This window comes from Sinohyriopsis cumingii, chromosome 5 (assembly GCF_028554795.1).
Source record: "Sinohyriopsis cumingii isolate HCF-2022 chromosome 5, ASM2855479v2, whole genome shotgun sequence".
Lineage (NCBI taxonomy): Eukaryota > Metazoa > Mollusca > Bivalvia > Unionida > Unionidae > Sinohyriopsis > Sinohyriopsis cumingii.
Genome location: NC_142965.1, coordinates 57,701,716 through 57,707,715, shown reverse-complemented (window position 1 = coordinate 57,707,715; position 6,000 = coordinate 57,701,716).

The window sequence follows — 6,000 nt, the reverse complement described above, 5'->3', positions numbered from 1 at the left end:
AACAGTTTGTTAAGGCTTGGTTGAACTTTTTCAAATGCATGTTTTTCCTAAACGTCTTGAAATCAGGTATCATTATGAAATATATCCATTCATTCTGCGATATATATTCTAGCCGCTCTGACCTTGACGCCAAGGTTACAGCACTAGACAATCTGCGTTGTGCCTTTGGTTCAAGTTTCTCACATAATTCCGGTGTTAAATATTATTGATAATGTTCAAACCTGGTGTGAATCATACTGAAGTAAAAATAATTACTTTGGCTCATGCTTGTTCACCTTCTAACCTTATGATTCATAAGGGATGTAGTTTGACGAATTTGTTCCATTTACACCTTTTGGGGTAACGTTTTGTTTATTCTGTTCCCGGGAATAATATATATATATATAACAAATTTGCGAGCTTATGAATTTGACTATACATTAGGACTTCACATTTTTTGCATAATATTATATATGTCTCTACTAAACAGGACAAAAATTGCGTTAAGGTTTTCACTTGTGTTTCGTATTTCTCTAAACACCTTGGCCGATTTGCGCTCGTGCCTGTAATAAATATCAAGTTAAAATATTTATCATGCAACCCAATCGCTCAGTCTGGTGATGTTCAGGTCAATGTCATAAGTTTTATCTGTTGCTTTACTTGTTGTTGTGGGGTTAACATCATTTTCCAGCACGCGATATGCTATATTTAGCGGTCAGTATAACTGGTGGAGAATGAACCCGAAAAAAAATAGACCGTAAGAACCACTGACCCACGGGAATCTACTGGAACGCTTTCTCACATATCCACATTGACCGATCCCGAGACTCGAAAACACGCAGAGATGAGATGATAGTAAAGGCGAGCGCTGTAGACCACTTGGCCATCCTGGACTCCCCAAGTGTTACAAAATTGCTTCAAAACGGGCCTCAGCACGCAGGTCCCAGCTTTCCGGTCATAAAATATTCCAAAACTTTCTGTAAATATCCTTTATTATATCAGTCAAAAGTTTGTACCAGTATTGTTTATGCATGAATGATTAAATGGTAAGTTATTTGGATGTGTGGGCGGATGGTGTGCGGAATCTTCAAGCAATATATTTTACAAACATTCATTACAGTTTCGGACAACTAACACCAGTTCACTCACAACTATATAAGTATATAAACAGCAACAAAAAGTAAAGCAAACTAATACCCTCCACCAACGAAAAAATAAAAAGCAAAAAGAAAAAAAAGCAAATGCATCTTTTTGAGGCCATCTGCCCTCCCCGACCCTAAATCAGATACCACTTGTCCAACTTTTTGCGGTGAGCTCTAATAGTGTCGTCAAAAATCGAAGCAACCTGCCATTTCAGTGGCAAAATTTCAACAGATGATAGATTCGATGTGAGATGCTGTTGATATCTTTTTGTCTGTGCTCTGTTGTAATGTCCAGCTATGCATAATCTAATTGTGTGGTGATTATCAGTTACTGCATAGTCCAATATAAGAAAGTGCTTGCATTTTTCAGTTTTGGAGAAAAGAAAAGAACTGATGACGTCGTCATACATAATATGATACTACAAAATCGCTCAAAGAAGGCTTTTTCAAACCTTTTTTCTTTCGAAAAGTGATATACAATTGTAATATAAGTAGTCTGTACGATACTTACATAAATACCTTAAAATGTGCATATAGTCTTAGTAAAGTTTAAATTTAATTGATCTATGACAAATATTTTCCCCAAAAAAATCCATTGATGAAAAAATGAAATTCAGGAGAAATCATCACATATTTAAATTGCCTTGAAATAATTTGCAAAAATATGATCTTCATGAATCTGGTAAGTGCTACAGTAAATGAAGGTATGAATATTTCAGAAAAGTTATCGTTTTTGAGAGCATGACTGTAAACGAAGGTCTTTTCAGAACATTATATTTATCTGTAATTACTGATTCTCACATTTAGGGAATGTTTTTACGCGCGTGACTATGGATGACTTATTATACTTTTTTCACAGGTATATCATTTATAACCTTATTTAGAATCGTTTTGTGGTATCACCTGCAAGTTCTGTTAAATATTCAAAGTTGTCACCCTCAGCGCTATTACTCACAACTACATCGTCCACCACAGTACATCCCCATATAAATCCTTTAGTGTAATAGTGTTATCCCAAAATGGCAGATCTATTTTTTTGACATTATAAATGCACGGCAACTTCAAGATGGAAGATGCAACCAAACATCAACAAAGTATTTAAGGTCCAGGGGTAACATTTCAACTACTTTATTAAAAGAAGATATTTTACCAAAAGATAAAAATGTTTTAAAAATGTATTTAAAAAACCATGAAAACCTTTTGTCGTGATGCATTCAAACGTGTGGACGACAACGCAAAACAAATAAACATAAACAAAGAAAGAAAATAACACACACACACACACACACACACACACACAGAGTTAAACATGAATGTCTCGCCGAGATGTTAATCATTGCTAAAACACGTTATGGTGGCACTGTACAATTTCGTCCTATGTATAGGAATTAATTGTTTATTTAGAAAAATAATTTCCATGATAAGATGAGAGCATAGATCAAGCACGATATGCACAACAACAGGAGAAGAAAATTCACCCCATGTACATGAATGTAGCATATACGTATGTCAACATTCGCCCCACTGCGCATGCGGCAAATGCAAACATCATAATCTTACTCTTGTTGCTCTGTGCGTATTATCCATTGAGCGCCCTCATAACGCTACTTGCGTATTGATTTTGTATAATCTAAGTTTTGGTTGTATAGCTGCAAAATGTGCGTCGCAAGCATCTGAAGAGTCGTTTAGAATAATTATTATGTATTTCTTCCACAGAACAGCATTTACCAGTAGTAAAGTCCAACAAAGACTATGTAACCAACTCCACGCATGATAAAAAGTGAGCCGTTTTAAAAATGTAAATTGTCTTTCTCAAGAAAGCAACTCATGTTACGCTAGAAGACAGATACATTAAACTTGCCACTATTATTCTTGAGGTGTCACAAATACATTTTAAAATCTGTACACGGCTGCATCGGGCCAATTCACATAGATCACGGTGCCACAAATGTTTCCTAATTGTTCTAGTATACGAAATATAGCTAGTCTACTTTGCCATGATTTTTCTCCTTTGTGTTCTAAGATGTCTAATTTCACCATATAAGTAATTTCATACAATGCTGACAGAAGGCATATTGCATAAGCAATGTCAAAACAAGCATACTTAGCTTATGTTCATACATAACATCAGTGTTAATGTACCGTTTTGTTAAGAACATGATGCATGATGATATGAAAAAAGAGAAGCAATAGCGCACATTTTCGCATTTATTTTACGGTAACGGTCTACAGTTGCAAAAGGTTTTATTCCTAAAGAAAAGGAATTTCCAGTGTTGTCTTGGCCATTTAATAAAGACACATTATATATATATATATATATATATATATATATATATATATATATATATATATATATATATATATATATATATATATATATATATATCAGGTATTGTTAAAAGAACATTTCATTCACTTTATTTATGACTGACGGGTGTAATTTGAGTTACAGAATATACAGTTTGGCACTACTTCGCATTTGCAGCTATAAAAAAGCTGCTATCTCTGCTTGGTCATTTTCACTTCCTGGACTTCAGAGGTAAATTGTTTCAAAAGAGCCCAATCCTTTTTATTTTTATATATTTTTGTAATTGATATTTTGCATTTACAGATGATGGTATTGTTTAGTCTGACACAATTCGTTTTCCCTACTTTAATACCTGCTTAAGATTGGGTTATTTAGACTAATTCAGGCTGATTTATCGAGCACATGGGAGCAGCCATTTTGGTCAGTAGTGTGCTGCGATACTACTAACACCACAACTACCACAACTGACAATGCTAATGTGGACATAGTACATCGCCAAATATTTCGAATCTCTAAGCCCTCTGCAATATTAAATAACACAGACATGTACAATGACTAGATTACAAAACCAATGCCATGTAATTACACAAAAACAACAACAAAAAAGAAACGAAAAAAAAATACCAACAAGCAAGCAAACTACATGCTGACAATAATTAAGGAAGTAAACATTAGTGCGTGTCCATGTTCTTGTAGTCTAAATATGTGAGTTTTAAGCGCACACTTGAATGAGATCACATTGTTCTGTTGTTTAAGATCAATGGGCAATTTCGCTCCACGTAGCAGGAGCCTGGTACGCAAAAAAACGTTGGTCGCATGATTTCATTTTAACAGTAGGAAAAATGAGATTACGAGTGTCGGAAAAGGAGCGTAGGTTACTAGAGGGTCTGTACACATGGGTGAGATCAGATAGGTACATTGGATTCGATCCAGTCAACGACATGTAGCATAGTGAACAGATTTTGTTTTATTATGGATGGAATATGGAAAGGTGTGCTCATTTCGTCGTACTCTAAGGATGTTCCAAGCAGCCGTGCTTTTAACTTTTTAAGTGTCTCTAATAGATTCTGATACGAACCAGACATAAGTGAATTACAATAATCCAGTCTTGAAAGTGCTAAGAAACATACAAGTGTATTAGTGGCATCAACCGAAAGCTCCAGATATTCAGCCTTGCATATATTCATTACATGTTCATATAATGATTGAGTAATGTCGAGAGTTACACATAGGTTTTGTACTTACTGTGTGAATTTCATGTTGGTATTGTGGGTACTTATTGTCTGAGGTAAAGGATGTGCATGTGAAAGTCTTTGCGCGGTGATCAGGATGGCTTGTGTTATCATCATCCATGACTTCACGTCGGAAAAACACCTCTCTATGCCTTGGATGGTAGCCTCAAAATCGGTTGAACAGTGTAACGTCTCCCTCTTAGTAAGAGGGGAGGTTAATTGCATTTGGCTGGCGTTATCTGGAGGATGACCTCCCTCGATTTTATAGTCCCGGGGTGGGTGGGGTGGATAGATAGCATATCAACTGAGAACTAAGCAAGACTATTTGGAATAAATAATGCAAGACGGTTCCCCTACGACTAAAACAATAACAACATTTAGTCAATAGCAATTAATAGCGGCAACTCCAATTCAGTCTACGTTATGTCAACATAATGTAATAGCAGTGTCTAATTTGGATTTATTTCATCAATATAACGAGTGGTGAAAAGAGCGCAATGTCCACGACTGATTGCATCACCTTCCTCGCGTGACCCATGTATCACGTCTTCCTATTATCTAGTCTTCCTATTCTGAACGCTTCAGCTCTTCCTGGACCTCCTAGTCTCTTAATCTGAATACGTCATATGTGTCCGGACTTCCGACTTCCGTCTTCGGACTGTCCTGTCTGTCCCAGAAAGATGTTTCCTTAGAGGACAAAATTACCCCTAAATCTCTATACGTATCACTTTCGACACGTACATAAAATGTCCTCACTTACGTAACTAAGAAGCATAAATAACTAGCTATCCATACACTGCATAAATTCTGACCTATTTCGATACATCATCACTCTCGCTTCACGGTGACCGACCATAAATTAACACGTGAGCGGTGTATCTAACATTACCGTATCTCTTTACCTACGCTACCACATGCTCGATTACTATTGCATAAAATTCACGAAATTCTAGCTCATAACAATCCCTAACTTACAAGATTATTTAAACATTGCAAAATCAGATATAAGTATGCAGTTATCAATAACTCACGATAATCAGTATCGTCCTAGCAGACAAAGGAAATTATTTCATATAACCCTATGAAATCCTTCACATATGAAAATTTAGATAGCATGCAATCGTCAATTCCATCAATGAATTAGTAACTGTAAAATTAAAGAGATAAATTGCCAAACAACTATAGCATCAACAGGTTTCCATGAAATCGAATAAACGATACATAATATGGATCCTAGTCATATCAAATACATTTGAATAAAACAAACAATCAAAAATAGAAAATTACGTGAAAAATTAAAATTGCGTACCTTAATACTGTTCTCTTTCAGACATTGTGT